This window comes from Myotis brandtii, unplaced genomic scaffold (genome assembly GCF_000412655.1).
Source record: "Myotis brandtii unplaced genomic scaffold, ASM41265v1 scaffold34, whole genome shotgun sequence".
In the NCBI taxonomy this organism is placed as follows: domain Eukaryota; kingdom Metazoa; phylum Chordata; class Mammalia; order Chiroptera; family Vespertilionidae; genus Myotis; species Myotis brandtii.
This window is the reverse complement of record NW_005363098.1, coordinates 4265071-4288482: the sequence shown is the minus strand read 5'-3', so window position 1 is coordinate 4288482 and position 23412 is coordinate 4265071. Positions and strand designations below refer to the sequence as shown.

General features: G+C 44.4%; 1 protein-coding gene across 5 annotated transcripts in view; it reads right to left on the bottom strand.

Moving 5' to 3' along the window:
• TRIM2 (tripartite motif containing 2) overlaps positions 1–21516 on the bottom strand; it is a 129955-nt gene extending 108439 nt beyond the window's left edge. For 2 of the 5 annotated variants that reach the window (XM_005871431.2, XM_005871434.2), the window contains exon 1: positions 20940–21274. The gene's annotated coding sequence lies outside the window, so the exon portion shown is untranslated. Of the gene's footprint in view, positions 1–20676; positions 20778–20939; positions 21275–21321 lie in introns of those variants that run through there. The other 3 variants (XM_005871435.2, XM_005871436.2, XM_005871433.2) reach the window with 3 other exon arrangements.
• Positions 21517–23412: the final 1896 nt, after the last annotated feature.

The window sequence follows — 23412 nt, the reverse complement described above, 5'->3', positions numbered from 1 at the left end:
ATCACAGTGAGCAATACTGAGCCCATCCACCCTTACACCTGGGATCAAAAGCCCACCCAGGAGGCAGTGGGGGGGGTGGTACTGGGCTCTCCTCAAAGTGCCTGGAGGACTTCTTGTCGCTGAAGCTACTCCAGCCCTCCCTGCTATGGACTGAGTATTTATATCCCCCCCACCCCCCTGACCCAGCCCAAATTCATTTGCTAAAGTCCTAGCCCTGAATGTGGCTGTATTTGGAGATTGGGCCTTTAAGAAAGTAATTAAGGTTAAATAAGGTCATAAGGGTGAGGCCCTGCTCTGATAGGATTAGTGTCCTTATAAAAAGAAACAAAGGGGGCTCTCTCCCTCTCTCTAAATATGTCACATCCCAAGAAATGCCACCTGAGGACGCAGTGAGTAGGTGGCCTTCTGTAAGCCAGGAAGAGAGCCCTCTCCAGAGCCTGACCATGCTGGCACCTGCTCTCAGACTCCCAGCTTCCAAAACTGTGGGACAAGAAGTATCTGTGTGTAAGCCACCCAGGTTGTGGTCTTTCGTTATGGCAGCCCTAGCACACTACTGAACATCCTCTCTCGTACGAGCTAGAGTCCCTGTCCAAGGTAAAAGACCCTCGGTTCACCCATTCTGTTCTGGAAGCTCATCATCATGCCTTACCCTATCAGAGGCCAACTGATAACACCGTAACCTTGTCTGGATGAAGTGACTAAGCAAGAGGAATACTTTGTCTTCAGAAAATTAACAGCCCCATTAACTCCATGTTTTCTCTGTATATTTTTAACAATTTTGCTCGACAGTAATGTAAGGTTTTATTTATTTATTTATTTACTTTTAAATACATTTTTATTGATTTCAGAGAGGAAGGGAGAGGGAGAGAGAGAGAAACATCAATGATGAGAGAGAATCATTGATTGGCTGCTTCCTGCACGTCCCCACCTGGGGATTGAGCCTGCAACCTTCGCATGTGCCCTTGACTGGAATTGAACCCAGGACCCTTCAGTCCACAGGCTGACACTCTATCCCAGGGTTGGGCAAACTTTTTGACTCGAGGGCCACAATGGGTTCTTAAACTGGACCGGAGGGCCGGAACAAAAACATGGATGGAGTGTTTGTGTGAACTAATATAAATTCAAAGTAAACATCATTACATAAAAGGGTACGGTCTTTTTTTTTTTTTAGTTTTATTCATTTCAAATGGGCCGGATCCAGCCCGCAGGCCGTAGTTTGCCCACGGCTGCTATCCACTGAGCCAAACCAGCCAGGGCTAATGTAAGGTTTTATGGCTGCATTATTGAGCAGTCCTGCTTGCTTTACCCTGACTCTCCCACTTAATCCCTAGGAGGCTAGTGAGTGTTATCCTCCAGTGCTGGTGTACAGGGATGCTGGGGTTGAGTCCTAACAACAGGGGAAGGTTGCCAGGGACTCATCACTGCCACTCCCTCCTCCTGCATCCTGGCCCTACACGCCAGACATCTTATCAGCAGATGAGGGAAGGTTGAAAGCCAGAGCTGCCTTCAGTTTTGGGAGGTGACAGGGGATGGGGCCACAGGCCTCACAGTTTGGAAGGTCTTTGTTTGGGATCAGTCTGCTGGAGCGAGGATGGCAGCAAGTCCTCTTTCTGCTCAGAATCTGGTCCCTGCCTTTTGTTCGTTCCCCTAGCCTGACACTTGTGATAAGATTCCCAAAGGGCCTCCAGAGCCATCTCCTTTCCCTCACCTGCTTTTTATAGTCTTTCTAGAGAGGCAGTACGGCTTAGTGGTTAATGCCAACTGCCTGGATGGGATCCCACCCAGTCTGTGAAACCTAGGCAAGTCACTAACCCACTTCGATTCCTCCTCTATAAAATGGGTTTAATAATGTTATCCACCTCAAAGAGTTGCTGTAAGAATTTGCAAGCTAGAACTGAGAACAGTGCAAGGCTCATTATGCGAGAGTTAGCTCTTGTTATTATTACTACAATTATAAATGCCCATTCTCCTGAGGTCCTCCTCCTCAGCCCTGTCACTTTCTACACCCCAGAGGGTTCCACGTGACACCTGAGACAAGTGTGTAGGACATCTCTTTGAGAGCAGGACAACTTGCTTTGGCACAAGTGGGTACTGAATGAATAAATGAATGAATGAACGAATGAATGAATTGCTCTGTGGAATGCCTAGAGGAGCTAGCAGGAGTGGTTAGTATTTTCCCCAAGGGCCTTTTTGTCTTTTATATTTCTGAGTAAGATTACAAAACTGAAAACTTGCTCTTGAAAGGCTGAGTGTTCTGACAGCTAAGACTTGGGACCCGGAAGCTCTTGCCTCTGCTTCTGGCCAGGTTCCAATTCGCTGCAGCTGCATGACGCGAGGCTGCCGCTGTCGCTGCCGAGAGCCTTCATTTTCCTGAAGAGAATAACAATACCTACATCCCAGGGGTGTGATAAAAATTAATGAGATGGCATGTGAAATGTGCCATGAGCTTGGCAAAAGAAAACCTGACATTTCTATCGAGCAAAATTATTAAAAACATACCCAGAAAGCATGGAGTTAATGGGGCTGTTAATTTTCTGAAGACAAAGTATTCCCCTTGCTTAGTTCCCTTCATAGAGACAAGGTCACAGTGTTATCAGTTGCCTCTCTGAAGCGGAAGCAAATCTACTTTATTCTCTGCAGGTTTCAAATGAAAAGTGAAAATACCCGTCTTCATCTCCTCACCCGCTTAAATAAAACTCCATTTAGGATTCTGAGCATTTGGTTGGTTTCCGATGCTTGCCCTGTTAACCATTATAGACCTGGCAATACAAGTCTGACCATGAAAGGTTGTCCTCCTCCTAAACAGGCATCCTAAACCCAGAGCAGCTGGCCACCTGCATCCAGGTCCCGGTGGGAGTGCTGCAGGCCTGCGGACAGACGTCCTGGGGTTTCCGCCCACAGCCACTGGCGCCCCGGCCTTTCTGTGATACCACCCCACCGCAAAAAAGGTATTGATTTTCTAAACGACCCTAAAAAACACTCTGGTGTCATGTTTCAGATGACCATTTTAAAGGAAGTATTTCTTTAAAAAAAGAAAAGAAAAAAAAAGTCCAAATTAAAAAGAACTATTGCAGATGACCATTTTAAAGGAAGTATTTCTTTAAAAAAAAAAAGGAAAGAAAAAAAAAAGTCCAAATTAAAAAGAAGAACTATTGGCCCCTGGTCAGGTAGCTCAGTTGGTTAGAGCATCGTCCCCACACACCAAGGTTGTAGGTGCCGACCCTGATGAGAGCATATGTAAGCATTAAACAATGAGGGCATAAATAAGGGGAACTGCAAGTCAATATTTCTCCCTCTCCCTCTCTCAAATCAATCAATAAAAAAATTTTTTAAGAAGAAATATTGTTTGCATATCTAGCTTATTGCCACCTCTACCTTTCACTCTTCAAATTTCACCAATTCTCCTGCAGTCAAGCTCAATTCAAGGCCCCTGCATGCAACAGCTTCCCAGCGTTTTCCTAGATCTCCTATAACTCCAACCCCCTTCCTATTAGTCCCAATCCTGCCTCCGGAATTCCTCTCGGTGCAGCCGCAGGGAGGCCATTGGTCTTGCAGTGTTAGAAATTCTCACCTACGCAGCCGCAGGGAGTAGAGAGCTCTCTACCGGGCCCATCATTTCTAATAACTGCCTGATGGAATCAATACACTGGAAAAACTGCACAGGCACTTGACAAAGAGGTGAGAAGGCGGGTCACTGAAGCCTCCTGACTGTAACCAGGCGTTGAAGTGTCGTTGAAGTTTTGTCCAGATATAATCAATCACTATCTTGAATGCATTTGATCAGGTGACTTAGGAGACATGATTCATTCGTCCTTGAGAGTTTATTTCCATCTTATTTGTGTGTGTTTTTTTACAGCAAGACGCAAGCCTCTGTGTCTCCTGCATTGGACACAGGGCGGGCACATAGCAGGCGTTGCATGCACATTTGTGCACTGAAGGAACGATTATGATGCAACCCAGAACCCCATCAATTCAGACAGCCTTCCAGAGGACATTGGGAGTGGAGCTCTGAAAACTGGGCATCACACTCCCTCCAGGAGGTGCTTGCAGAGTCAGTTATAAACCACTGTAGTGGACAAAAGCCCCAGTCCCGCCCCCCCTCCAAAGAAAAGATCAATGTTATTTAAAAAGTGGGGTGGGGGGCGGGAAGTGAGACTATAGGAGAAAAAAATACATGAGACATACAAAGTGCAATGTGCACATAATTGCTATTCTGATTCCACAAATTAACTATAAAAAAGATACTTTTGAGACAATCAATTTGAATATGAACTGGGTGTTCCTGATATTAAAAAATTATTGTTAATGTTTCTGGGGTTTTTTAAGTCCTTATATGTTAGTTATCCAACTAAAGTATTTAGAGGGAAAGGGCATATCAAATATAATAGGAAAAAACAAAACATAGCAAAACAGGAAGGAAGGGGCAAAGTTGGCAGAATTGTTGATAACGGATCATACTGGGTGGGTTATGGAGGGCCATTAGAAGCTATTGTTTTCTACTTTTGTGTAACCTTGAAATCTTCCAAAAGAAAAATATTTTAAAAGTTACTAAAACCACAATCTCCAGCCCCTGAACTAGACTGTACCATCTTTTTCCCATTATTTAATTCAACGCATATTTATCAAGACTCCACCATGTTAAGAGCATTGTGGCAGGAATGTGAGGGGTCCAGGGCTACATAAGACGTGATCGAATATCAACTATGTCTCGCATAAATATCTTCAGTGGTTTATATTTGACCACGTGGGCATGGAAAACTCTGACCCTTCCCAGATACTGAACAGCTTCGGTTCGAAAGCTGGCTACAGCCTTTACTAACCAGGCGATCATGGGGGAGCCACTGACCTCTTCTAAGCCTCCAGTTTCTCGTTTATAAAAACCAGCTAATGGTAGTCCTCCCTTTGTGGGCTGGTTGTGAGTGTTAAGTAAGATAATAATAGGCCCAGCCTAGTACCTTCCTAGGCTATTGACGAGTCAATGATAATAGCTAACATCATTTTCTGGTTAGGAGCGGCCCAGCAGTCGCTCCTTGTAATATCAGAAAGAGGCAGTCCTTGGGCTGCATGGCTCTGAACAGGGATGAAGGGCTTGGTGAGCAGAGGGACGCTGGTTTCGCTCCGGGCTGGGCTGCTTGTGTAGGGCTCAATCTGTACATCACATACAGGGCCTCTGAATGGTTTTTCCAGGCCCACCCTCATCCCCATCAAATGTCCCCAAAGCAATGAAAGCTCCAGAGCTTGCCTACAATTTAGCATGCGGGCGACTGTGCTCAACATTTAAAAAGCAGACGTGTGGTGCTAACTAACTTGTGTTTGGTGATTGCTGTGGCAGGATTGCAGGGTTAACAGAAAAGCAGCTCTGCAGTAAATGTTTTGCAACCAACTCCCCCATCACTCCCCCCCTCTCGCCCACTCTGCTCCTCCACCAAGTTGGGGTTGAGTTAAACATGCCATTTCTAGTGCTCAAGGAATTAAAACCAGGCAATCCTATTGATGGATTTTAAAATTGTACAGATGCTCCTTGACTTACTTACGTCCTTACAAACCCATCATCATTTGAAACTATAGTAAGTCAAAAATGAATTTCCTACCAAACATCACAGCTTAGCCCAGCCAACCTTCACTGTGCTCAGAACCCAATATCCTAAAACGCTGGAAACACAGTACACGGTAGAGTATCAGTTGTTTACTCTGGTGATTAAGAGGCTGACTGGGTGCTGAGGCTTGCTGCCGCTGTCCAGCATTGTGAGAGAGTATTGTACCACATATCACTAGCTGGGAAAAGGTCAAAATTCAGAGTATGTTTTCTACTGAATGCATATCGCTTGTGCACCATCAGAAAGTCGAAAAGTCATTAAGTCAAATCATCGTAAATTGTGGACTGTCTATACTCTTGTTTCTCCTAAATGGTGGTAATAGGGATGGTGACTAATGTATTAATGTAGATTAATTTGAATGTTTTACTTGAAATGAAAGTTACTTTATCACCAGACTTGATTATACCTTGTCTTGTTTTGCCTCCTCCTCCCACGTCTCCTCCTCCTCCTCCTTCTCCTCCTTCCCTCCTCCTCTCTCTCCTCCTTCTTTAATTAAAAGGCTAGCACTGCTAGCCCCCACCATCAGGCCATTCACTTCAGCATGTATTTTACTATGCAGTGGACTGAAATGTGCCATCCTCATCCCAGCTGCAGGTGCTACTGATGCTTCCATGGACAGCCAGTCACACAGTGCACATCTGTTTCTAGAGGGAGATGAAGCTAGAATGTGCTTGACTGTGTGGATGCCACTGTGGAGAGATACAAAGTACTGCGCTCCAGGGGGAAATGTGCATGGCTCACATGTGCACCCAGTCAGGCGTGGACAGATGCCACGCACAGACATTCAGAAATCAAAAATTCAAGTGCATTCCAATTACAGACTATCTGGAAGGCTGGAGAAGTATTTCACAAAGTCGTGCTTTTTTGTCAAAGTTACGGCAAAGGATCACAGGGAGCCTCATCAATATGAGAATCCTTATAAATGCTATGGTTTAGGAATACCTTTTTGAGTAAAATGTCCTATATCTACATATATACTCATATATACCTTACACATACACACATAAATTTGTATACATTTATAAAACTTGTATTACACCAGAAAATTGACAGGGGGAAAATGCTACCTTGAATAATCAAGTATAATTAAACCAAAATTCACATACCAGGGTAGAATGTAATAAGCAGGATATATTATACAGTTTTTCTTTGGATAATCTGATGCCTAAGACTCTTGTCTCCCAGATAACAAGTATAAGTTTAATTAAATAAAGCAAACAAGATCCATTCAATCTGTACATTAAAGTGTGGTGTGGGAGTCCGTGTTTTCTGAGGCCTGCCAGTCACACGATACATTTCCTTTAGAATCTGCCTGATATATTGACCCCTGCTGTGTCATAAATCCCAGTCTCTCTGCTCTTCAGTATCGATTGATTTCTTGAACAGAACAAGTCCCTCCACTACTACACAATTTACATCAAATGAATATCTTTTAAGAAATTTTAAATAAGTGCTAGATTAGAGCTGAAAAACCATTAACCCTTTGAGAATGTATTTTAAAGACTTCTAAACAATGCAATTAAATCAACCACTATTTGTTACTATACTTTCTAATTTAAGAAAGATTTTACATTTTTAAGCCTATTCAATTGGTTTCATTTGAGAAAATAGAAAGTTAACATTTTGAGGTATTTCAAAGACAGTGTATCTACAGTTTTAATCTCAATCAATCATGTGCATTATTAAGATCATTTTCTTCTAACTCCATGCTTTCCACTGCCTCCTTTCAGACACATTAGAGCTATATGCATTTTTTTCTAGTTTCAAAAGCAATGAACACTGTTTATGGAAACTCAATTATCATTTATTACCTACCATGCAAAAATGATTGCTTAACAACTTAGCATTATGCCAGATGGTTTTCTTAACAAACATAATATTAACTGTTTATTAAAACAACATAATGTGTGGTAATTTGTAATTTATTTTACCTTCCTACCAATAACACATCATGGATAACTCTCCTTATGGAAATATTTAGTTCTATAAGCCCATTTTGGGGTCTGTGGTTGCAAAGTATGCTGTTTATGGATGTAGCTTGCTTTATTTAATCAATCCCCTAATGCAGGTAAAGTAATATTATAAACAAATGCAAAAAGAAAAAAAAAGCCATCCTTATACATATACCTTTGCCAATGTTTCCTATTTAAAATGTTTTCTTACATATGTGTAGCTGGTTATATTTTCCCCTGTTTTTTTAAAAATCACGATAGATAAATCAAGAATTTAAGTAAATGAGAAGGAAATTGGCAAATGAGCCTTGGAAAGTATGCTTTACTGGTATACTCTGTATTATTCAATCGCTTGCATATTTTGTCATTTTATCTGCTTCTGAGCTAGACAATCTGCAGGAGAGAAATTCTGGGTGGAAGGTTTTAGAACCACTTTCTACAGCCCTGGCAAACCTGGGCCCCTTTGGGGACAGAACCTCGGGCCTGTCTCCCTTTCCCTAAATTGTGTTGTTTGTGAAGGTTTGACCACAGTGTGTCTGCACCCCTCCTCCCCTGCACTTTTCTCCAGGCAGTTCCTTCTCCTATTCCTTTCTCACTGTGAAAGATGATGGGTTCTCTGCACCCCACAATCTTTTACTTATCCCAGAGGCAAAGGGAATTCAAGAGCTGAGAAATATCCATGCTAATTCTAAGCATGGCAGTGAACTGAAAACAAATAAAGACTTCAAGGATAAAGTCAAATATAAAAACTGAATAGCACTTCTACACAAACATTGTTCTTTCTCATTTTGTTGCATAGCTTTGGTCCTTTTGTAACAAAATTTTCATTCAGGACTTCTTTCCACATTGCGATGTGCCATTGCATCATCCTTAGGTCATGGTACATATTTTCAATGGCCTATTTGTTTAGCGATTCCTGCCCCCTCTTCTTATTGTCAAAATCTGAGAACAATGGATTACTTCAATGGGAAACACCATACCATCTCTGGAGAAAGATCATGTGTGAAGTTGTATTCTTTTGTGCTTTCATAGTTTTGGTTGTGTGTTATAAAAGAAAGCACTTTAAAAATACAAAATAGCCCAGGTTAAACAGAAATAAAAAGCCAAATGTTCTCTTTTCCTCACTGGGCATTTACTGTTCACCTTAGCATGGAGTCATCAACTGCAGGGCTTAGGGAACTTGACTGAGGTCAGATAACTCAGTACCTAGTGGAGCCAAGATTTGAACCCTTGCCCGGTTGGTGTGGCTCAGTGGTTGAGAGTTGACCTATGAACCAGGAGGTCACGATTTGATTCCTGGTCAGGGCACATGCCAGGTTTTGGACTTGATCCCCAGTAGGGAGCATGCAGGAGGCAGCCAATCAATGATTCTCTCTCTTCATTGATGTTTCTATCTCTTTCCCCCTCTCCCATCTTCTCTGAAATCAATAAAAATATATTTTTTGAAAAAAGATTTGAACCCAAACAGTCTGGCTGCAGAGTCCAAATTCTTGCTATTACCATGTAGCTGATTCTACCACACACACCCAGCTCTGTGACTAGGTAAAAAGTTAAAGATACTAATAGCCTCTACTGAAGAGGAGACATTCAATCTGAGGTCACCAGACAGACTCCTGCGGGGCAGAAGCACACCAGACTGAAAGCTGGAGGCTAAGGTGAAGTCTGCATACATTATACTGTACACTGAATGTAGGCAATCTAGATCCTGTTTCCTTTCATGCTCCTGGAATGGTAGAAACCAATTTTATCACCCAAAGCAGAAGTATTCTTAGGAGACTTCTTAGTCTTAGAAGAAACTAAATGTTCCCACTAAAGAAAAATCTTCCCAACACTGATTTCTGAGGTCTCCCCGAGAAACACCTGGCTCACTGACAGCTCATTCTTCAAGGACATCCACCAACTGCCAAACCCCACTAATCACATAAAGACTGCAATCAAGGTTTAGCGCTCACTCTTAAGTATGTGTGGACTGTCAAGGTCACCAAACATTTGAAAAAAGAGAAAGTCTGAAACAAACCAACAAGAAACTAAGAGGCCATAGAAACAATACAGGCAACAGAAGAAAGGTTTTTAAAAATCCACTATCTTCAGAGAAAAAAAAACAGAAGAAAGGTTTTTAAAAATCCACTATCTTCAGAGGAAAAAAAAAGAAGATATTGAATCCATGAAATGACAGGATATTAAAAAAAAATAAAAGAATGGGGATGACACCTTAGAAATTAAAAATTTTAGAACAAAAGATCTCAATACCAGAAAAGATAATAACATTAGAAAATCAATTAAAGTGGTGTAATGTTTAACTAACTGGAGTTCCAGAAGAAAAAGACAGAGGAAAATAAAAGGGGAGAAATTAACAAAATGAAAATAGAGGCATCTTCTCAGAAACCAAAGGCATGAGTTTCCATGTTAAAAAGGCCAAATGATCAAAATAGTTCATGAAAACAACAATACTCAACTCATAGCAAATCAGGATATATAGGAAGACAAAAACAGTTGACATGGAAGGAAATGGACAAAGGGGATGACGAAGTAGAGACTGGCAATAGTAGAGACTAGAGGGCAGTGCAGCAGCCTTCAAAATTCTGAGAAAAATTGATTTTCACCTGGGGATTCTATGCTCAGCCAAACTATGATGTAGGCAGAATAAAGACACTGCATATATCCAAAGACTCAAAAATTACCTTGTATGTACTCTTTCTTAAGAAACCAGTGGAGATATATTTCAGAAAAACAGAATCAAGTCAAGAAAGGACAAAATAAAAGACTTTGAGGTCCAAGAAAAGAGAATATAAACCTAAAACAGGAGAGTGGGAATGACAGAAACAAGTCTCAAAACAAAAGCACAGTAAAGGTGAGGAAAAACAGTCCAAATTGGAGTGGTACCAAGGCCATGAAAAAAAAAAAAGATCAATTATCATGGGACATATCTGCTGCAGCATTTGAAAAACAAAACAATAGTCCTCTAGAAAACCTAATGCAAAAAATGAAGTTGTTGTTCCCTAGGTAAAACACAATGTAGTTTATAAAAGGAAACGTAATTGTAATAAACTATTTGGCTCAGCATTGACAATATTTATGTGGTTTTAATAACCTATATAGTGATTTAGCCAAGACTTGTGCTATAAGTTGCAGGGAAGGAAAGAGAGAAAATTGAGTGTAGATGAGGAAGCTAAAATCTCATCTACTGTGACTGAGAGTCAATAGATAATACCTAAATTGATTAATAAGTAGTAGTATAGATATATCAAGGAAATCTCAGGAAGGATATATGAGAGGCTGGTGAGATTGTTGCCAACCTCCATAATCGTGTGAGCCAATTCTTTACAATAAACAAACAAACAAATATCTCATTGGTCCTGTTTCTCTGGAGAACACTGACTAATACATTTATTCACACTAATATTTTTTAATGCAGGCTATATGCCAACCAATAAACTAAGTGCCAGGATAAAGAGTTAACACTACAGTCCATACCCTGAAGGATTTAGGGATTTGGCAATTATGCAAACAACAAATAGTTTCTCCTGAGAGTAGGTTGGCCCCACAGAGAGAGAATGTGCATATGCTGTGCTATAAGTTGCAGGGAAGGAAAGAGAGAAAATTGAGTGTAGATGAGGAAGCTAAAATCTCATCTACTGTGACTGAGAGTCAATAGATAATACCTAAATTGATTAATAAGTAGTAGTATAGATATATCAAGGAAATCTCAGGAAGGATATATGAGAGGCTGGTGAGATTGTTGCCAACCTCCATAATCGTGTGAGCCAATTCTTTACAATAAACAAACAAACAAATATCTCATTGGTCCTGTTTCTCTGGAGAACATTGACTAATACATTTATTCACACTAATGTTTTTTAATGCAGGCTATATGCCAAGCAATAAACTAAGTGCCAGGATAAAGAGTTAAAACTACAGTCCATACCCTGAAGGATTTAGGGATTTGGCAATTATGCAAACAACAAATAGTTTCTCCTGAGAGTAGGTTGGCCCCACAGAGAGAGAATGTGCATATGCATTTCATTAGGGAGTTTGAGGCTTCATTGGGCTTATTCATGGTTAAAGCCTGACCAAGTTTACTTAAGCACATGGTTTTTCCAGTCTCGCATTATCTGTTTTTTTCCCCCCCAGTGGGTGGAAGGTTCCAGGGAAATACTACAAATTTCCACTCCCTAATAATGTCATCTGTAGAGGACACAGTGCCTTTATTGGCTTGTGGTCCCTGGAGCAACCCTATTTACCTACCCTTTTGTGTGGGTCTTTACCAGCTTGGAATACCACCCACTATTCAGTCATCTAGGAAATTTGTTTGACCTGCCTTCTAGTGGTTGGCTTGTGAGAACTACCTGTAGATGATACAAAAAAAAAAAACTTACAAGCATATGGCCTTGTCTGTGAGGCTTCTTTGAGCATAAACCACTCACTAATGAGGGAACTCTAATGAAACTCAAACTGGGGAACAGAATATTCCAAGGGATCCTGCTGTGCACAATGTAATGTGGAGAATATCCTGGAAAGAGCAATGGCTTTGAAGTCAGGCAGGTCGGAGTCAACTCCTGTGCCATCTTCTTCGCCGTGGGTGACCTTGGGAGATTTAGTCAACCTCTCTGAGCTCTGGTTTTCATACCTCTAAAAAGGAGGTCAACAATACCTTGTCACAGGCTCCCTGTTAGGACTGCATGGGATCATGCCGGCACAGCGCCGAGGACAGTGCCTGCCACATGGGACACATGGGCAGTCGTCGGAGGTGGCTTTTTAACATGGAGCGCTGGCGGATCTCTGATCCATCTCTGCGCTAGTATAAGCAGTAGGGGTTGGTTATAGACATGTGCCTGCAAAGTCTTTCTGTATAAAGGAAAGAGTACAGTCATCATTTCAAAATTCCGGGTTGAGCTTTTAGAACAAAGGACCTAGTTTAGTTCCAAGTACAACAAAATCTTTGTTACTCAGAATACTAGAGAATGGGCCATAAATAGATGACTCAAGCATCTGGCCAGTAACGAGATAATTCACATTGGCAAGAGGATCGTGCCTGGTCCCCCTCTCCCTCCTTCCAAACATAAATGTGAATGAAAGAACAGAAGATGGAAGGTCTTATTGTTTGTGAGGCAGAGAGCTAGCCTCCAAATCTCCCTATACCCTTAAAAAATAAAGCCTGGAAAACAACCACCCTCTAAAAATCCGAATATAAAACTGCTTTGTTTACCTTTGGGGAAGTTAATGAGCTCAGTGAGTTTTGCTGGCTTATCTCAGAAATGCTTATTCCTGGAACCTTGGCAAGGGGGGAGTGTCAGATAACACGGCTTACTCAGCTCAGTGATTACATTTAACAAAGAAATTAAGAAAGGAGGGAAGAGGAGAGAGGGGAGAAAATGTTCACGCAAAAGGGTCATAAAAAAGATGTGTCAAAACCACAGCGTGAAGATCGCAACTGACTCATATTCTAAAAATTGCACTAAACTGTTCTAGAAAGTTGTAACATCGAAATATAACAATGGAAACATAGTACTCATTGCCAAACCAAAGCATAGTAAAGTTGTAGTTTTCACTTAAAATAGCAAAAAATAAAGGGTTGTTGGGACATGTTCAAGAAGAGGAATATACTGGAAATAAAGTGGAAATTAGGTGATCGCATACTAACATTAATAAAAATTTTTGAGTTTTGAATTTTCACCAAGTTCATCTGTCACAGAAGTAACGGGCTGTCACGGCTTATTACATCATTAGACTCACAGCTACTATCAGTTGTCCGGAAAGGCTGGAGGCAGTGTGGTGCTGACCATGGACCACACAGTTTATGGACAAACTGTCTTGGGAGCCAGTCGTCTAATAGATTTTGAGGAGTGGATTTAAATTCTGATTAACTTGTTCAAGTGTTAAAGTTTGAATTATATTGCAACACTCCAAGCCCCCCTCCCCAATCCACCCTCCAAAAAAAAGAAGAAGAAAAATCCAAGCAGAGATTCAAATGGTCACACAGGAATATGTAAAAATTCAGTGAGCTTTTTGGATAAGTGGTACAAGAAAGCTTTCATTTCCTAAAGATTCCATATTGTCTTGGGAGCAAGTTCTATGTCCTCATTCTGATATTGAAGTTGGTCTTTGTCTGGCTAACAATATTCATCCCACGTTTGAGCAAGTTCTATGTCCTCATTCTGATATTGAAGTTGGGTAGAGTCTCATCTTAGGTCTTTGTCTGGCTAACAATGTTCATCACAGGTCAATCACCTGTGTGCCATGAACCATGCTGGGCCCTCTACATCCATTCTCTATATTCCTTAAAATAATGCAATGGTTGCCCCCACTGACAGATGAGGAAACAGAGACTCTGCGTGTTAAGCAGATTGCTCACACACCTTTAGGATACAAATCCCAGTCTGCTGACTCCAGGAAGAAGGCCTGTCTTCTTTCTCCCCATTAATCACCAAAGTGAGTTGCCAAATCCATGCCTTTTGAGCCACTGCTTAAGCTGTTTGCCTTTAGTTGAAAAATGCCTCCACCTTCTCTGCTTACCTTTCCAGTTCTAGACCATTCCTCAAAGCCTGGAGCCGCCATGGAGGACCCTGATTACACCGCAAACACCAGTGTCCCCCTCCCAGCCTGGACACAGAACAGACTACGTGCCACTTGTTTCAGCTTTGGATCAGTCAGTCCAGCCCTCCACCTAACGCTTCCTTTGTTATAATCTTAGTTTCTCTGTGTGTGTAAAGCTTTCTTCTAACCATGATGGCAAGAGCTGGTCTTAATTTATTTTATTTATCTTAAATATATATTTTATTGATTTCAGAGAGGAAGGGAGAGAGAGAGAGAGAGAGAGAGAGAGAGAGAGAGAGAGAGAAACATCAATGATGAGAGAGAACCAAACTGTGATTTCCTAGTTCATAGGTTAACGCTCAACCACTGAGCCACACCAGTAGGGCATGAGCTGGTCTTTTTTAAATGATCATACACTTTCTTCTTTATGCTCAGTGGGAGAAACAGTAATTATTTAATAGATTTAATTTAAAACTTTCTGCATTTTTGTTGCCCACTGTATCTAACTATACATTAGAAGGATAACTTACTGTTTGGTTTGATGATGAGAACAATCTACTTTAAAATAAAAGAAAATTTCCAGTGGAATTGTTGTGTTTGCGCTTTACTAATATTCTCATTAATCTCATATAACAAGAATCTTTGATTATGCAGGACAGAGATGGATTGAATAGTCATGAATATACAGCTGCATTTTAGACAACAGTATCAGATTTCCTCTTACTTTTGCTTCCACCACCATGAAGAAGTTCAAAAGAATGGATTGCCTTCTCTCTCTGTCCCTGGACACACTTAACTAGAGTTCTCTTAAGAGTAAATTTGCCAGAAAGAGCCAACAGGAAGATTCTAGAATGGTGAGGCAACTGGGCATAATACCTTCAGGAAAAACACAAGTTGTTTGTGTAAACCCTGGTAGACAGCCCATTGACCAGGACTCTCCACAGGCAACCTGTCATTATGAAGCCAGAAATGGGCAGAACTTGATGTTCCGGGCACTGGGGCAAGGGACTTGACATACTTAACAACCAGCCTGGACTATGGCAGGAAGAAAGACAAACATCAGGTAAGGCTGATTCCCAAGGACACTCTGTATGTATGTTGGTCCCATCACTGCCTGGAGGATGGAGTAGGAGGAGTCATGCATAAAAGCCATTCCAGGGCCACAGCCTGTAGAGTTGTCTGAAGTGAGTCAGACCCTCAGACAGGCCTTGAAGCACCCACCTTCCATCCTGGTCCTCCAAAGCCGGCCCCCAGCTGGTGGCACAGTCTGATGGGATAGAGAGTATTCATCTAGGATTTCAGTAAAAGAATCTACCACTGTTTCCATGCAGTCATTAGGAGAGAAAAGATTATGCCAGGGTGGCCCTGGCTGGTTTGACTCAGTGGTTAGAGTGTCAGCCCACGGACTGGAGGGTCTCGGGTTCAATTCCCCATTAAGGGCATGTACCTCAGATGCAGGTTTGATACCCCGCCCTGGTAGGGGAGCATGCGGGAGGTAACCAATCGATGTGTCTCTCTCGTGTTGATGTTTCTCTCTCTCCCCTGCCCCACCCTCCCTTCCACTCTGTCTGAAAATCAACGGAGAAAATATCCTCAGGTGAGGATTCAAAAAGGAGAAGATTATGCCAGGGTGGAGGGTCTCTGCTGCAGCCTAAGGCCTTGGCAGCTTCATATTCAGGCTGGGGTGGCGTTTACCTCTCCAAGAAACACATTTCCAGCCAAATACCTGAATCTCTATTTCCTTCCCTTTTCCCCTGGACCAGTGGTTCTCAACCTTCCTAATGCCACGACCCTTTAATACAGTTCCTCATGTTGTGGTGACCTCCAATTTCATTGTTACAAATTGAACATAACTAAAGCATAGTGATTAATCACAAAAACAATATGTAATTATATATGTGTTTTCCGATGGTCTTAGGCGACCCCTGTGAAAGGGTCGTTCGACACCCAAAGGGGTCGCGACCCACAGGTTGAGAACCGCTGCCCTGGACTGTTTCCACATTCTAACTTCAAACTCTCCTTCCTGTCTCATCGATAGTAACATGTTTGGATTACAGATGCTGCTTTTTCAACTTGGAGAACCGAGGGGCTGGCGAAAGGATAGAAGGCACATAGCCATGGCGCTGGGAGCGTTTCCATCACAGTAGAGGGGAACCTGGCATCGGTTTAGTCACTGGCTCTGCTAGCTTACCCCGAGCCCATGGGAAGTGAAAGCGGGCAGTGCTGTGGGATGCTGACTGCAGTGATGCACAGTGCCACCCTGCTTAACAGAGCTGCTTTGGACAAAGCTGGCCTCTGCTCAGCACCCTGGGGTAAGTGCTCATCTCTGAGTGAGTCCTGCCACCGGGCCTGCACGGGTCTCTGGGGCCGCCTGCACGGGTCTCCCTGCCTCATCACCGGGAAGGAGGGAGGTACTACCCTGGTCTTAGCTCTACAGTGGGATTAGCAGCCAGAGAGAAGCAGGTGCTTTGCCTTCCTGTTACTGGGCCTGTCCCCAACATCCAAACAAAACAACAGCAGCCCTAACCCAGAGGAGAGGCAGGGAGGACCCAGCCATCACAGTTTTAGGTCTCCTGAATTTTTCTACGTCTAGCAAACAAGTTCTTAACCATGGAAAGTGGTGTTGAATGCCTCCTCTTTGCTCATGGAGCTTAGGGAAGACTAGAGGAAGATTAAAGATATGGGAACTGGGAACTTTTGAAATCATGCTTCAGCATTGGTGCTGCTTGCCTGCCTGGACAATTCGTGGTCCCCTCTTCCCCAACTCACAAGGCACCAGAAGGGAGCTCCAGGGCAGTTCCCAGGTGTTCCATCGTTCCATCGTTCCATCGAAGGATCAAGCCTGGCAGGCCCCATTCACCCTTCTCTAGCACACCAGCAGAGAGAGCGCTGAGTGCTCCCTATGGGGGAGAGGGCAGGTGTGGTCACCTCCTACCTCGGGGGTCCATGGTTACTATCCCAATCTCTAGTGGCCACCCTCCTTAACTTGCAGGGGAAGGTTAGGGAACTAGAGAATTTTTCTCATTCAAATAATCCAGAGAGAGCTATCAAAGGGTACACACTCAGCCAGAAAGACATGAGCCTTCAGAAAGAAGGAGGCAAAGGAATATTTAAGTTAAACAGAAAGCATTAAACAACAACACAGAACTCAATGGCCCAGGAAGAACCGGTAGCTCAGCCCTGCTCCTCCTCCACAGAGAAGGAAAAGTCCAGTCCTGTGGGCCACCTTCCACAGGTGTGTTTTGTTTGGCAAGCACTATATATACAGAGTATCTATATCTATATCTATATCTATCTATCTATTCCATTGATTTTTAGAGAGAGGAAGGGGAGAGGCAGAGAGAGAAACATTGATCGGTTGAGGATGGAACCCACAACCTGGGTATGTGCCCTGAATGGGAACCAATCTGGTGACCTTTCAGTATATGGGATATGGGATGATGCTCCAACTAACTGAGCCGCCCGGATTAGGATTACACAAGCCTATATAATAAAGAGGTAATATGCAAATTGACCATCACTCCAACACACAAGATGGCCGGCAGTGGAGGGCAGTTGTGAGTGACCAGGCCAGCAGGGGAGGGCAGTTGTGGGTGACCAGGCCAGCAGGGGAGGGCAGTTGGGGGTGACCAGGCCAGCAGGGGAGGGCAGTTGGGGGAGGGGCCAGGCCTGCAGGGGAGGGCAGTTGCGGGGGACCAGGCTGGCAGGGGAGGATAGTTAGGGGTGACCAGGCTGGCAGGGAAGGATAGTTAGGGGTGACCAGGCTGGCAGGGGAGTGGTTAGGGGGCAATCAGGCAGGCAGGCAGGCAGGCAGGAGAGTGGTTGGGAGTCAGCAGTCCTGGATTGTGAAAGGGATGTCCAACTGCCCATTTAGGCCCGATCCTGGTGGAACATTCCTCAAGGGGTCCCAGATTGGAGAGGGTGCAGGCTGGGCTGAGGGACACCCTCCCCCATGCATAAATTTTGTGCACCAGGCCTCTAGTATACTTTTAAATGTTTTACTCCTAATTAATTGCTAACCTTGATAAAGCAGATCTGGTAAAGTTGGCTGACATCCAGGTGTGGATCACAGCTGCCCTCTGCAGGTAACTTCCCATCAGCCCTGGGCCCTCCTTGTTGCCTGCTCCCTGCTGGCCTCTGCAGCCTCAGACTTTGACTCTCAGGTAAGACCAGTGTTTCTCTACCTAGTGTTTCACCTAGGGAGCTCCAACAAAATATCCACACCTGTGCTCAGACCAGGTGAGTCAGAATCTGGGCCTGGGGAGAGACCCAGGACTCAGAAGGGTTTTATAGTTCTCAGGTGATTCTAATGTTAGGTTTAGGAATGGCTTAGGCTAGACCACGAAGGACAGACGATAAATTATTCTCTTCACAAAGCTCCTCAGTGGCTCATGTCACTCTTTCACCATCTTTGAAGTTTTTTATTATATCCTATCAAAATTCTGGTTTTCTCCTATTCCATTCTTCTCAGCACATCACACAGCCTCAGGGTGTCTTTTTTTTTTTTTTTTTTTTTTTTTTTTTTTTTTTTTTTTTTTTTTTTGCTTCTCTTCTTTCTGTTTCATTAAGTTATTTTGGGCCCTCCATTCTGATCCCCTCCTTCAGTTTCTCCACTTTCTTTTTAAAGTACAATGGACAAAATTAGAAACAATACTCCACCCATTAGTTTATTAGAGTAGAATCCAGTAGAGGTATTTATATCTGGTTCTATCATGTTATACTTAATATCTCAAAATCACATTAATTTCTTTTCACAATGCTTTCTTTTTCTTTCTGGCTTTCTTCTTCTTCTTCTTCTTCTTCTTCTTCTTCTTTTTTTTTTTTTTAGCCTTATCATTATCTAGTTTTAGTTAATAAGGAACTCATTTGCAAAAACCCAAAAAACCACACTCCATGATGGAAAACCAAGATTTGGGGCAAAATTAAAGCACAAATATCAAGCCTCCTTTTCTAGTTAGAGGGACATCAACCTTTCCCCAGGGCCATACTGATATGTAAAATCAATAGGGTTATATGCATAGTCATAATAGTTTTAGTTCTTTTTTTAAAAAAATTTTTTTATTGATTTCAGAGAGGAAGGGAGAGTGAGAAAAAGAATCATTGATGAGAAACATCAATGATGAGAAAGAATCATTGATCTGCTGTCTCCTGCATGTCCCCCCACTGGGGATCGAGCCCACACCCCCGGCACGTGCCCTGACCGAGAATCGAACTATGACCTCCTGGTTCATAGGTCAATGCTCAACCACTGAGCCACGTCAGCTGGGCAAGTTCTTTAACTTATAAATCAATTTACAACCAATAGGTTAGCCAGTTTGGGGGCAATTTCTAAGCTAATTTGATAACTTTTTCGGGGGTTGTTATTTAAAGTTTTCCCATTTTGCAGTTTTTTCTCTTTCCTACTTGGCACTCATCAAGCCAATTCTCAACTGTCAGGTTATAACAGAAATGCTGTTTAGTGGAAGATGGAATTGGAAGACTAGCACAAATCTTAGCCCATCTCTATTAGAGATCGCTTTGCTCTACCCACTTTACAGATTACAAAACTGAGGCCTGGAAAGCTTAAACAGCTGGCCCATAGTTGATGGCCCACACACCCAATTTCACCTGAGTCCTGGCTCTGGCCGGCCCCTTACTGAAGGTGAAGCCTCAGAGAAGGCAGGAGTCAGGCTTTAGATCTGGCAGGAGCACAGACAGCGTCTCCATATCGCACACTCGGGGCTGCACCAGATGGACATGGAAATGCACACGAAACACTGAACAAGGCATCCGCTGTTCAACGCTCCTTGGAACCCCTAGGGAAAAGCCAAGCTTTTTCCACAAATACATACACCCTGGAAAGACCCTTACATGATGCGAGCTCTGAAAAACTGAAAATCTAGTCCAGAAATAAAATATAAAAACATTAAACTTCAAGATCCCCTGTAGCAATCCGTAGGGAAAAACCACACCCTCATGCTTTGGGGAGAAAGGAGAGAATTGAGGACCTTTCTATGTCGGGTCTCCATAAAAATGTCTGCCCTGTTAGAACACAATATGTGAGGAGGGGAAAGGAAGGCGTGAGCTCCAGACTCTAAATCCCAAAGGCTCTGAGATCCCAAAGGAGCACAGAGGCGAGGCGCGTGGCGCTCCCGCAGCCACGCCCAGGTCCCTGCAGAACTGGCCACCGCGCACAAAGGTCCCCCTGGGCGGGCGGGAAAACAAGGCCTAACCTCATTGTTTCACCCCAGCCATAAAATGCAGCTTCTCCCCTTTCTCAAAAAGGACCCGAGGGGCTGGGGCCGGGCAGAGCCACACGGGCTGCCTAGGCCCAAGATTCTTTGTGCATCCGTCCCTGAAACCCGGGACCCGAGCCCCAGCCATGCGCTAGAGAAGGGCGCTCAAATCCCGTCCTGCAGAGTTGTCCCCTCCTGGTCGCGCCAGCGGGTGCCACCTCTAGACTCGGCGACGCGTGTGGCAAGGTCACCCGCTGCCAGATCCCCACCCCCGCGCCCGGCCTCTCCTCGCGCCGCCTTTGCATCCCCGCCACCCGGCTGGCCGGACGCCCTAGGAGCCCAGCCGCCGGCCAGCAGCGCGGAGCCGCGGCTACTCACGTTTCCAATTGTGTCCTGGAGGTGCGCGCACTCCCGCGCCAGGTGAGTAGCGAGAGAGAGAGCTGTGAGCCAGGCAGGGAGCAGCAGGCCGTGAGCGCACGCCTCTCCTGCAAGCTCACCCAAAACGCTCCCCGGGCGCCCGCGCAGCTGCCAGGTTTAATAACTGTGTCAGACAGACAGCCCCTCCTCCCCATAAAGAGACACAAGGATGACACAACCGGGGGGCTAAGATCCCCCACCACGTTCAACCGCAGGCACCCTACCTCGGCCCCAGCGCTGCCGCCGCTGCAGTGACTGTGCCGGGACCGACCAGGCAAGGTTCAAATGCCAGCCTTGACCTAGGAATTCTCCAGGAACCCCAGATGCTTCCTGTCCGCGCGGAGCGCGACCTGATCCTCTTCTCAGCGGTATTTACGACACCAGAGGCGAGTGCGCTTCCCGCCAACCTCCCGAACCTGCGTCTCAACTGTCAAGGGGATTTACTGGCCTTAAAGGAGCGCCGCGGACCTTAGTCCTGCCTCTGCTGGACTGCGGGCAGGGGCGGGATGCCCGGGCACTATGCAGAGCGCGGAAGCTCAGGGAACGGCTCCCCTCGCCCACCAACGCCCCCGCCTCTCCGGAGCACTCGGGCCAACAGAACCTTACTGTCTGGGGGGCTCGTTGGCAGATCTTCCGCGACCTGGACCATCTCCAAAGTGCGCACAGCTCCTAGAGAGTGGCTGGATTTTATCAAGCCGGAAGGAATTAGTGGTCTGTTTTGCAAGTGAAAGTGCTTTCTAAAAAAATACAGTGCATACCAGGGAGGCAGGGCGCACAGCAGCTGGCCGGCCACGCCCGCGGCCTCTGGGGCCCTGCCTGCCGCAGGGCTAGTCCCTGCGCCGCGGAGCCCGCGCACCTGCCTCTGCTGGGAGTGGTTTCCGTGGAAACTCCGGAGAGCCGGTCCTCCCTTCCCCAACGCTGTTACCCTGACAACTGCGGCCTAGCATTCCCCGGTCCAGGGAAGGATGTCAGTGGAAGCCTGTTTTAAATCACAGATTCAGAGATTCTCGAGGGTGGTAGGACAGCAATAAGAGGGAGGAGATATCTGGGAATGGAGGCAGAGCCGCGTCTAGTCTGTCCGTGGGTGAGGATAAGTGCACTACACAGATCCCGGGGTACCTCGTCGCTTCCCCCAAGATAATTCATACATGATTTTAGAATGAATTCCATCATTCCCTTCAGCATATCCACCTTTCTCTACTCTGCTTAGGATACTATTTAAAAGTTGTTTTGCACAGACTGAGCACTAACTAGCTCCCGGGTAGGAGTGAGGAGAGGCCTCTGAAGATGTGTGGAGCAGAGGGGAGACCCCAGGAAGAATATTTGACCGTGCAGGGTCTTCTTCCTGCACAGAAACCCCAGAACTGTCTGGAATGCAACCTTGCACCATCAGACTAGGATGCACACAAGGTTACGAAAATTAAACTCATTATTTCAGGTGAAGGGTTGGGTGGGGAACAAAAAAGAATGGATGAGACTATCCATATATTTTAAAAATTTAAATATCCATATGCCATCTTCTTATATTTGGGTGTGGCATTTTATATTCATCAAGCCATGAATAGGAACTAAAGACTAAAGTGAAACAAATTAACAAACTTTGTGCAAGGCATAACAGGACTGTACACACACGTCCTATATTGGTTTCTTCTTATTTTAAATTAGAGGCCCAGTGCACAATATTCATGCACTGGGGGGGGGGGGGGTCCCTCAGCCCAGCCTGCCCCCTCTCACAGTCCGGGAGCCCTCGGGGGATGTCTGACTGACAGCCGTGAGTCTGACTTCCTTAGCGCTGCTGTGGAGGGGGGAGAAGCTCCTGCCACCACCGCTGCACTTGCCAGCCATGAGCCAGGCTCAGGGCTTTCCGCCAAGCGGTTCTCCCCCTGTGCGAGCGCACTGACCACCAGGGGGCAGCTCCTGTGTTGAGCATCTGCCCCCTGGTGGTCAGTGTGCATCATAGCCACTGGTCATTCCACCGTTCTGTTGATTTGCATATTACCCTTTTATTATATAGGGTTGTACATTTCATATCTGAGTTATTAAAAGTTAAAAATCAGTGGCATATTTGAATTAAGATTTTACTGTATGCTTTATAGTATGATGATAATTAATCTCTGGGTGAGACTTTCCTTGCTGATTGTCAGCTGGGGGCATCTCTCAGCTCCTTAAGGCGACCCACAGTCCTCCTTGGGGGCCCTCCATCTTCAAGCAGAAAGGAAGGACCCACTGAACCCTCCTGTGCTCCCATCTCCCTGACTTCCCCTTATACTACTGCCTTTTAAAGGGCTCATGTGGTTAGATGAGGCCCTATCCGATAATCTCCCTTTTCACTAAGGTAACAATCCTGGGAGTGATATCTCACCCTTCAGTCAAAGGGGAGGGGATTGTACAAGGCTGAGAGTTGTTGGCGTCATTCTTAGAATTCTGCTCACCATACCATATGACCCAGCCATTCCATTCCCAAAAGAAATGAAAAGATATGTCTATGTAAAGACTTATAGGTGAATATATACTTTACATGTATATACTTTATTCATAATAGCAAAAACCCAGAAAGAATGCAAATGTCCATCAACTGCTGAATTAATAAAACAACTTGGGTATATCCATTCAGTGGAATAGCACTTGTCAATAAAAAGGAACAGGTTCCTGACATGCTCACAAACATGGAGAAATCTAAGCATGGCGCTAAGTGAA